The 11,528-nt window shown below is 36.0% G+C and overlaps 1 protein-coding gene across 1 annotated transcript in view; it reads left to right on the top strand.

Annotated features, from left to right (window-relative positions):
• Positions 1 to 11,528, top strand: part of ACBD5 (acyl-CoA binding domain containing 5) — a 222,317-nt gene that overhangs the window by 164,464 nt on the left and 46,325 nt on the right. The window lies entirely within an intron of this gene.

The raw sequence follows: 11,528 nt of genomic DNA, 5'->3' as shown, positions 1-11,528 counted from the left end.
ATTCTAAAAAAGTTTTTTTAAAACATTGTATTAAAGATTTATGCAGCAGAAACCTATCTCATTAAAAAAAATTAGATTATTTGTTTAAGTATTCCCCTGATATTGTTCTGACACACTTGAGATTTTGGATTAATTTGAGTAATAGGCATTTTTTCAAAATCCCCATTTTTTACCCCAAGGTAACTCAGATTGTGTGTCCAAAAAAGCAAGGCCCTTTGAATTATAGAAATAATCAAACTTTTTTATACTTTACACTTTTTTTATACTTTGGAAAAAAGAGATGCAACATCTTTTAAAGCATCAAACTGCATACTCTAATCAGTGAGTATACAAAACCAATCCACAGTTAATTGAAAATTGTCTTAGACACTACCTATATAAATGGACAAAACTAATTTTTGGTGGGATTTTACACATACAGCAATTACAAAGTCTCACTCAGGTACTCTCTGGAAATTAAGAATAAATGGTTTGATATCTATAATTATGCCTAATACAAAGTTTAAAATGTACTGTCCCTTCCAGCAAATTGTTTCTGTCTACTTGTTTGGGACGTGGTGGCTCAATGGCTAAGATGCTGAGTTTGTTGACCAAAAGTTCAGCAGTTCGAATCCCTAACACCGCTTAACAGGGTGAGCGCCATTACTTGTCCCAGTTTATGCTACCCAAACAGTATGAAAACACGTAAAAATACAAGTAGAAAAATAGGGACCACCTTTGGTAGGAAGGTAACAGTGTCTCATGTGCCTTTGGTGTTTAGTCATGTCTAGCCACATGACCACAGAGACATCTTTGAATAGCACTGGCTCTTCGGCTTCGAAACGGAGATGAGCACTGCCCCCTAGATTCAGGAACGACTAGCACGTATGTGTGAGGGGAAGCTTTACCGTTACCTCTTCCTCACTTGATTGGAGAGGGGATAAACACATTTTTTGTGATAAGAAGTAAGGTAGACCACATTAATTATCATATTATCTCTTTTTTCATGAATGAAGGTAAATGTGTGTGTCCCAGGATAATTCTTCTTCTTCTGATCAATCATGTCTGATTGTCATACACTTATCTTCCTTAGTATCCTGTTAAATGAGAGAATTCAATTTTGATAACATCTTAATTGCATAAGGATACCCCATACCAGACCTTTTTCTAGAAGGTATCCATTCAGGGAAATGGGAGCTAAGGTAATAAAATTATGGTTAAAGCTTTATACTTGTTTAAAGCACTAATTTTATCGGTTGATCTCTGAAGGCTACATCTGAAAATGACTCCAGGCCTTGCCCATTTTATTGTCAAATGTGCCATTCAGAGGGTGGTGTAGCCCTTGAACAAACAGAACTCATGCCTCGCTGCATAAAATTGTATTCATTTCAGTTCATTAAGCCTTAATGGGGCATCTTTGAAAGAAAGTTAAAACTGAACCCCTACTGATCAATTTAAAAGTTTGCTCTTTGAAGGAAGATTGGCCTGTTAAACAAATTCATTGCTTAGATCAACACCTTTTTGAAAAAAATATATATGGAGAGCCAGCTATTTAAATTAGGCACAATAGGGTACCTAATTTAGGGAAAACAGGGTACAACCAAATGGATGACTTGTATGTTATAAAAATCACTTTGCAAAGTTTTTTAGTCCTCAGTGGTCTTTGGTATGTAATTTTTGCAACTAAGTTACTATACTGATTCAAATATTCCCCTAAACTGGATTCAGTCTAGTACGTTGTTGTCTGTTTGAAATAATGGCATGATTTAACACTATGACATGTGTAAGGTAGTTTTTCTGGACATAATTAACATCTTGAAATATTAAAATCGCTTTCTCACAGAAAGCTTCTAAATATTTGGTTTTGCAGAGGTTTTTTTTTCTTACCACTTTTTGAACTAAAATCCACATTCCCAGGAATACTTCATCTATTCCCTTGACAATGAACTGATGTATAAACTGCTAAAATGAAAATTTGTCTTAGCAGCCATAAGCAGTAAAATAGTTGTTAGTAATTTATTTATTTATTTATTTACTAGATTTTTATGCCGCCCTGCTCCTTAAACTCAGGGCGGCTTACATGTTAGCAATAACACTTTTAAACAGAGCCAGCATATTGCCCCCACAATACAGGTCCTCATTTTACCCACCTCCGAAGGATGGAAGGCTGAGTCAACCTTGAGCCAGTGATGAGATTTGAACCACTGACCTACAGATCTACAGTCAGCTTCAGTGGCCTTCATTACAGCTCTCTACCTGCTGTGCCACCCCAGCTCTTTTTGTCTCTTATCCGTGAAGATAGATAAAACTGACACCAGCAGGTAGTATATAATAGGTATAAGTATAGGTACACAATAAGTAGAATGAAATAATAAAACATTTGCTTGGTAGACATCTGTGAGGAAGTACACAAATGCAACCCAGCACAGCATTTTGATATTCTACGAACAAGTTTGTGTAATGCAGGATTTGGTTTTGACAGAATGCTCTCAAAAATATGCTTGTACGAACACAAAGCGTTTATGTTTTCCAAAAATAACATTAAATTAAAGTAATGGAAAATTTCTTGCTTCAGTGTTACACAGAAAAAATGAAGTCAACTGAATCTTTAATCTGAAGGAGACATTTCTGTCCAATCCCCATTTAAGTGGGTATGTGTTCCTATCTCCACATCACCTCGTTCTTTTACATGTGTTTTGTAAATGTTAAAATGATGGCCCATAAGCAGTGTGAAATAAAATAGACAATATTTTCTATTAGTTGAGAGAACTGCAGATCCTGGGATTGGCACTTGGGTACGTTGTGTACCATCCTTTGATCGGGGTCCACTTCTTCTGTAATCTTATATTTATGGAAGATCACAGCTCCTTTAACCTGGAGAAGCAGTTTACCAAAGGCATTTTTCACCAAGAGAAAGAAAAAAACTTGGACTCCACCTTCAGCAATGGGAGAAGACCATTCATATTAGTTAAACGTAGGATTCTGAAACATCTGCACCTTTAGAAGTCACTGAACTAGGACTCCTTGCCTCATGACTTGTCATTTAGATTCCCCCCCCCCGTCCCTGCTTAATACTTTAAAACATACTAGAGGATACCCTATTATAAAGAACACACTATTACCAATAGCACTTAGACTCATGCTATTTCATAATGCTTTGTAGCCCCCTCCAAGTGGTTTACAGAATTAGCAAATTGTCACCAACAATTGGTGAGGGTGCTGCAAAGTCCCTGAGGGGAACGATGTCTCAAAGGGACTTAGAGCAACCCCAGCTAGGCGGGTCACTCACGAATGCCAATCCTAGAAAGAAGACTTGGACACATCTCTCTCTGGGTGAAATGACACAGTATTGAGCTGTGCACCTCCTTTTATTGGGGGAATATGCAAATGGGAATGATTACACATATATGTCAAGTGATATACAAACATCCAATAACGTAACTCTAAAAGATGACAACTTCCGAGTCCTTCCTATCTCCATATGGCATGTAACCAGTTTCCACTGAGCAAATGTCTCTCATGGACATTTTCCTGGGACCTTTTGTTGTTCAACACAGCTATCTCCTGTTTACCACAAAGCAAGGTCTTTTATCACAGCCTTCGTCCTGTTTACCCCAGGCAATGTAAATTGCATCTTTTGATCACACAGTTCTTTTCTTTTAAATATTTTTGTTTAATAAAATTAATAAATAAAAATGGTGAGTAATAATCTGAATGGTTGCTAAGGGAATGGGAAATTGCAATTTAGGGGTTTAAAGTGTTAAGGGGAGGCTTGGGATACCGTTCATAGCCAAAAATAGTGTATTCTGCATCTCTACTTTGCGGAAATTCAACTTTTGCGGGTGGTCCCGCGAAAAGCGAGGGAACACTGTATATACTCTTCTCTGTTAAAGCACAGTTCATCCATTTTCATTTGGTCTTTCTGATCACTATAAAAGATAATTTCTGTAGCTATCTACATATGACTTCACCTGAGAGTCCACAAATACAAGTTTATTTGGTTTAATGTACACTCTGTCCAAAGGGTGATACACCGTTCCGTTGTCAAAGAAAGCCAAGAAAGTCAGAATAGAAAATCAAAGGAAATACAATGGAATCATGGGCTATTGTGATGTACGATGTCCTTGGGCTATCTTCTTGAATGCTATATAATCAATCCAGTCCTTGAAGTCTTTCCATGGACAAGGCTTTAGAATAAAGTGAGGTTGAACTACCCGGAGGTCTCTACTATTACTCATAGACATTTGCAAAATACAGCCAAATGTTTTCATGGCAACATTTATAATATGCTTCAGGAAATGAAATACCTTTTTAGCCTAACTCTACTTCGGCAAATTGTCATGCAATTTTATCAGAGATCATCATGATTTATTTCCAAATCTTGCCTTTTTTCATGTTATCACATAAAGAAGTGAAAAAAGACTCCCGTCTCTTTGTTGTACTGACTTCTGTCAGAATCTGCAGTCTGATTTTGATGCTCCGAAATCCATTCATTTCTGCCCCAAATTTCTTTATTCATGGCTGTTAAAAGCAGCAGCAGTTACTTAGAGTTAATTTGACTCTGATGTTGTCACCAACGTCTGATTAAAGTAGCAAAGTGCAGAAAGATAAAAGTTGACTTTCCCCCTATATTTTTAGACAGAACAAATGCAAAGGAGCAAAATCTTAGAAGTATGGGTGTCGACACAGAATGCAGTCTAAAAAGTAAAATGGTATTTACAACGTAGTGTGTAATCAAAACTTTTATGAATCACAACGCACATCATATAGATTGAAAGATAGATTGAGATAGATAGAGAAGGTTGGCACTTTTACATTAAAAAAACAAGCTGTAAAAGCCCTTTTTACTATAAAACCTGGTATATTGGAATTCTTTTCTTATAAAAAGAAGGCTAAAATTCTGGCACTTACAAATATGCTGTAAAATTTATCTAGATGCCTTGTGAAAATATAACATAAATTCTGATATTTTAATCTACGGAACTGCATCTCCAGCTCAGATGCAGTTTCTTAGGCTAAAATATGTAGACACTTATTATGACTCCAGATGATAAAATGTAAATATCTGAGCATTGCTAAAATTTCTTCAAAAGTTTAGTTTAGTTTAGTTTAGTTTATTAGATTTGTATGCCACCCCTTTCCAAAGACTCAGGGCGGCTCACAGCATAACAATAATACAATACATTACAAATCTAATAATAAAAAATTAAATCAATTTAAGAAGGCATTAATAACATAATAAAATCCCTAACTATGCAGTCATTCACATTCAACCTAATCTAAAAGAAATTACTATGGTTTATTTAGTTTTAAAATTAATTCATCAGAATTAATTTTATAGAATAATTCATCATAAGCTCGGGTCTAATGAATAGAAGTCAGTCTTCCAGAAAGTTAGAGGCAAAGAGTTATACAACTCTTTTATCTGCAGTTTTAGACTTGCTTGCAAATGGGATTTGGGGGGAAAGTGTTTTTCAAATGCTCTTCCATAAGATGGCAGCAATTCTTTAGGTGAATCTAAGAGCCAGACAATGTGTAGAGAAAAAGAAGGCTAACAGAAATAATTTTCAAAAACAACTCAACAGAAGTTTTACTTTCATTTGTTCTGTGACTTTTCTAATGTCCATCAAGCAGGTATTTTATCTTGCGCCTCCTTCTTCCAATTATTTCTCTCCCTAAATTTCTTTCACAAATTCTTCCCCTTCTTTTGGCTGATTAAACACTTGGGTGCTGCTATAGGAGAAAGGGATCAATTATTTAAAAATATTGAATAAAGTAAAGTTATTTTTAAAAAAGGAATTATAATCTACACAATAAATCTCCAAAGCAGTAATCAAATGTCTCCTTTTCCACGATCAACAACATCATACAATACACTGATCCTCAAGTCAAATTTTAAGTTGAGAATTTTTACAGCCTAATCCTTCAGATCTGAAACTCCACTAACTTTAAAAGAATTGACCTTCACATATGTGTTTAAGGGTTGGTAGCTTTAGGAATAGAAAATAAAATTAATCAATGTCAAGTAATAATTGTTAATATAGTTTTCATTCACTGTTGTTAGCCGCCCTGAGTCTGCGGAGAGGGGCGGCATACAAATCCAATTAATAATAATAATAATAATAATAATAATAATAATAATAATAATAATGAATCTTCTCTAGGATTTAATTCACATATTTTACTGTGCCAGTTTAAACTGTGGTTTATTGAATAAACCAAAACTGATTAGGGTAGTGGAACAGTTCTATGGAACCGGTAGTAATTGATGGCCTAGGTCAGTGATGGGCAACCTTTTGAGCTTGGTGTGTCAAAATTCGCCAAAAAAACTAGCATAATTCGGGTGGTGTGTCACCTTGAGAAAAAAACACTCTCACTCTCTCTCACTCTCTTCCTTCCTCTCTCATCTCTCTTTCTTTCTTTCTCTCTCTATCTTTCCCCCTCTTGCTCTCCCTCTCTTTTTCTCACTTTCCCTCTCTTGTTTTCTTTCTCTCTCTCTCTTGCTTTCTCTCTCACACTCTTTCTCTTGTTTTCTTTCTCTCACTCTTTCTCTCTCGTTCTCTCTCTCTTGCTATCGCTTTCTGTCCTCCCCTCTCTCTTTCTCACTTTCTCTCTATCTTGCTCTGTCGCAATCACTCTCTTTCGTTCTCCGGAGGCTGGGGAAAGTGATTTTCAGTGTCGGGCGCATGGCCCGGCACGCGCTCTCCCCATCGCCCTGCCAGCCTGCCCAGAACATTCAAAGTAAGAGCGAAGGTTTTTCTTACTTTGAATGTTCCTGGCGGGCTGGCAGGGTGATGGGGAGAGCGCGCGCCGGGCCACGCGTCCGACACTGAAAATTGCCTTCGCCGGCCCCCGCTGTGAGAATGCCTGCCGCGCCTCTCTTGCAGCGGAGGAGAAAGAGAGGCGAAGCGGGCGGGCGGGCAGGGGGCAGCGGTGAGTAGCCAGGGGCGCGAGGGGGCTAGAGGCACGGGGGGCGGGGTTGGTTCGTGCGCGTCCTTGGAAAAGGGTGTGCGGGGCGGGCGGCGTTTTGGGGTGCGCTGGCACAGGCTTGCGCAGGCTACAGCGAACGGTGCAGCACAATGACTGCTATGGGTGCCAGGGGGCTGGCACACGGTGGTGGGCCAAAACCGAGGGGGGGCCCTGACGCCAGTCCCGGTAGTACCAGCCTATCGGTGGCCCTGCTGTACCTGCTTGCAGTCGGTGGGAAATTGGAAAGCAGGGAGATTTGCATCTTGGCCACTCCCTAAAGCTCCCCTTTTCTCGGCGGCCGCGTGTCACCGAAAATGGCTACGCGTGTCAGTGCTGACACGCGTGTCATAGGTTCGCCATCATTGGTCTAGGTCATTGGAACTGGCAGCAACCCAGACCTACCACACCACCGAACTGGTTGCTTTGGCGGTGCCATAGGCATCGCCATCTTGGTTTTTGTTTCTGTGCATGTACAGAAGTTTTTTTTAAGCCCTGTGGATTTGCACACATGGTACGCAACATGCGCACACACCCGCAGTGCATTTTTGAGCAAACTGGCAGCAGAAGAAACTAGAACCCACCCCTGTAGCAGTACATGTAATACTATGGTTTGTAAGTCACAATGGTCGGATTAGTATGATACACACATAAATCAAATAAAAAATATCAGAACAATATGTGAACAGCCTAAATCTAAATCTAACCTCATTAGCTATGATCATACGCAATTATGGGAACCAAACCAGAATCAGTGTACATATTGCCATATAGATCATCAGTCACTTATCTTAGAGAAACATTTATTTATTGATTTGATTTGATTTGATTTGTATGCCGCCCCCCTCCGCAGACTCGGGGCGGCTAACAACAATGATAAAAACAGCATGTAGAAATCCAATTAATAAAACAACTAAAAACCCTTATAATAAAACCAAACATACACACAAACATACCATGCATAACTTGTAATGGCCTAGGGGGAAGGAATATCTTAACTCCCCCATGCCTGGCGGCATAAATGAGTCTTGAGTAGTTTACGAAAGACAGGGAGGGTGGGGGCAGTTCTAATCTCCGGGGGGAGTAACATAAACTTCATCTACTCAAATAGGACTGGAATCTATTAGGTACATTCACAGGGAAATCCCAAAGTGAGAACATTTACTGATGGAGGTTAAATAAAGTGACTAAAATAATTTCAGTAAGTACAGTATAATGAAACAAATAGTAGACCTATTTATAAAAATAAGGCTCAAACTTCAGATAACTAATGCTCACCCAGAGAGGAACAAATGGTTGGTTAATTTGCCACTAACACATTATTAAAATGCCCCCACCCCCGTGAATAATATTTTTGCTAATAATTAAAGTGTTATTTGTATCAGCTATCCCTAAAAATGATCAAGTTCTCCTATAAAGGTAATTTTGGGTGGTGGTGGTGTTATTTTACGTTATTATATTAATAATATTTTTTGAATGTGTAAATTGAAACTATCTGGGATTTGAATAAAGTTAAAAGTAATACATAAACATCAATAAAAATAAATGTTACAGTGTGAGTTTTTAATCGAGGTTAGATTTTAAAATAAGCCACTTTGGGCTAGATTTTTCCCATTTTGTTATCTGGGTAATATTTAAAGTAAATATATCAGTAGATAAATAAGTTATGTATGTAGTCATATGATCAGAACCTTTATCTATGACTTATGTCAAAGTTTATAATGTGTTTTTAATATTGATTCTACATATTGATGATAATCCATTAGTATATTGGAAATTTAGAGGCAAAGAAATAGAATACTTTATTTGGCTCCCAAGGAATTTGTCTCCAATGTAGAACCTCTGACTATATATGCAAAGCAACAGTAATCATCATCAAAAGAATTGATCTAAAGTTTATTTATTTTATTTATTTGTTTTGTCAAGTATATATTGGTAATATACAAGATATAGCAATGTTTATATACATGATACACTACTAGTAAGAGAGAAACATTAGGATAGGGGACAGAAGGCACGCTGCTGCATTTATGCATGCCCATCTTAAATGCAAAATATTATCAAAATATTTTTAATATTTTAATAAAATATTTTAATGAAATATTATCAAAATATTTCATATCACAAACCATTAACAAAGTAAGCCCTCAACCAGAACATCTGAAATATGGATTGGAGTCACAACTTCTATTAAATCATAATGTGATATATTTGGTTTTGATTTTGTGTGCAGTATGACAGCAAGGCATATCAATTAATGAATTCAAGTGCATTATTAGTATATTGTATGAACAGAGGCACTGGTACTTGCTTTAATAAAATAAAACATATGTGATTTAATGAAATGATTAAGTAGTATGATGCGTGACTCTATTGTGCTCCTGGTATTTTATGTATGTATATAAATTTAATCAGTTTTTATCAGAGTCTAAATAGTTATATTTTATTTTTTACTGTTAAACTCCTTAACTTAAGCTACCAGTTTAGTAGGAACAAGAGGTGTGCAGGTGGATAATAATAGAGGTATTATAGAAAGCGAGGTATTATAGAAAGTCTTCGGAGAGGGGCGGCATACAAATCTAAATAATAAATAAATAAATAAATAGTTCTTGTTCCTACTTAGATGGCACATGTTACTCATATCATAACACAGTGTTTGTTTTTTTATTTTAGATAATTCAAAGTAAATGTTCCTTATACATTAATCAAAGTCACTACAAATTTGATGTGTGGGCACTGAAATGATTTTAGCTTTGATAATGACTTACTACTGATGACAAACTTTAGGAGACCAAAGCTACATATGTGCCTGCTTCAGATATAAATTATTCCGAGTCCAAAGTGATGAGTGGAACTGAAAGCCTGAATATAATTTTGAAATGAGAGAGAGAGGGAGGGAGGGAGATTTTAAAAACAGAAAAGGAAGAAGGAAAGAGCATGCTATGGAAATAATTTGTAATTCAATGGAATCATAAATATAGAACCTTGTTAAAAGATGCCACCCACAGCTGCACTGTGCTACTTCGTGCAAAACTTTTATGGAGAAAATCCTTAGTTCTTACAGTATCCACATTACCTGAATATATTTTTTCACTGCCACAAGACTTTGATTGATGTAATAGTCTTAAACCGAAAGAGAAAAGAAAACCCAGCAGGCACATGCAAAGCAAGTCAATAAAAAGGCATTTTTAAAAGGAAAGGTTACAATATTTGTACAAGAAATGCACATTGCAGGTGTAGTGTTCCCCTTAATGAGATTTGGAAATACAGTCAGAAGAGGATTTAAGGTACTATGGGCCTAAGTCTGAGTTTTGAATGAACCAGTCAAACTTTGCGGGAAATGTGCATTTAAGATAGAACAGGTTTTGGATGTGAGTAAATGATACAATTTCCAAGTTTCACCTTGAGGTTATTATTATTATTATTATTATTATTATTATTATTATTATTATTATTAATTTATTAAATTTGTATGCCTCCCCTCTCCGCAGACTCGGGGCGGCTCACAACAATAATAATAACAATATACAATGTTTCTGGGCTACTATTTTTAATCAGAGTTAGGCAATCAATCAAAAATAGATTTTTCTATTATATTAAGTACATTTTAAAATAGAAAAAAAAATAGTTGTCAACACATTCCTGCATTGCATTATACAACCGGGATATTTAAGCAGGTATCATCAAAGGTCAAATTAATCAAGGATAAACTACTGATAAATGCATATCTAATAAGAAATACTGTAATATGAAATAATATGAAATTGTCTTCATGCTTACTTAGACAGAATTTGATTTAGTAAGTGTGTATAGTAAATTCAGTTTTTAAGAATATTGTCTTATTGTGTTGTCTTATATTGATGAAGCTATACTAAAATGATTAATAGAAAGAATAAACATGTAGAATAAATGCTGTAAGTGAATTATTTGTGTTTAATGGAAAATTATTTTTGTATTTTATATATATCAGGCCATTACAGTTTAAAATACTTCAACCTACTGAAAAGTCTTCACATTTACAAATTCTCAATTGTATATATCTGTGATAATAATTTAGTTATTAATAAACAAAACTACGTGTGTTTGTGAACTGATACTGATAGAGAGTGCTGCTGTTTTTAAAAAAACGATTTTGATTAAATCTGGGAATCCTTTAAGGGACCAATCAATAAAAATCCAGTTTTTGTATCAAAAGCAAATATACTTACTGTATTACATAATTGGAAAACCTGCAATAAATCTCAAAATTGTTTTGGCACAATTTTAATAATTGTTTCTTCTGATAGCAAGATGAAATGTAGTTTTGCCTACCCCTTTATGAATACCATCTGGAAGCTGGCAGATTGCTTATAGTCAGTTTAAGCTACACTGTGCATCTGTTACATCTTTCAAGGATAAATTAATCTCTGATAAAGACAGATGGCACGCTTTTGCAAAATTAAAACCATATTTATTAATGATAACCTCTCTATAGGAGGATCAGAGGAGTAAATCTTAACTGCAGGACACCCATTTCCTTTGGAAACAGTAACATCAATAAAAATCCCATTCCTAAAAATATAGATAAAGCAAGATCATTCATT

The sequence above is a fragment of the Erythrolamprus reginae genome, chromosome Z, assembly GCF_031021105.1.
Source record: "Erythrolamprus reginae isolate rEryReg1 chromosome Z, rEryReg1.hap1, whole genome shotgun sequence".
Taxonomy (NCBI): Eukaryota; Metazoa; Chordata; class Lepidosauria; order Squamata; family Dipsadidae; genus Erythrolamprus; species Erythrolamprus reginae.
Note: the sequence above shows the minus strand (reverse complement) of the source record. Positions and strands in the feature narration are given on the sequence as shown.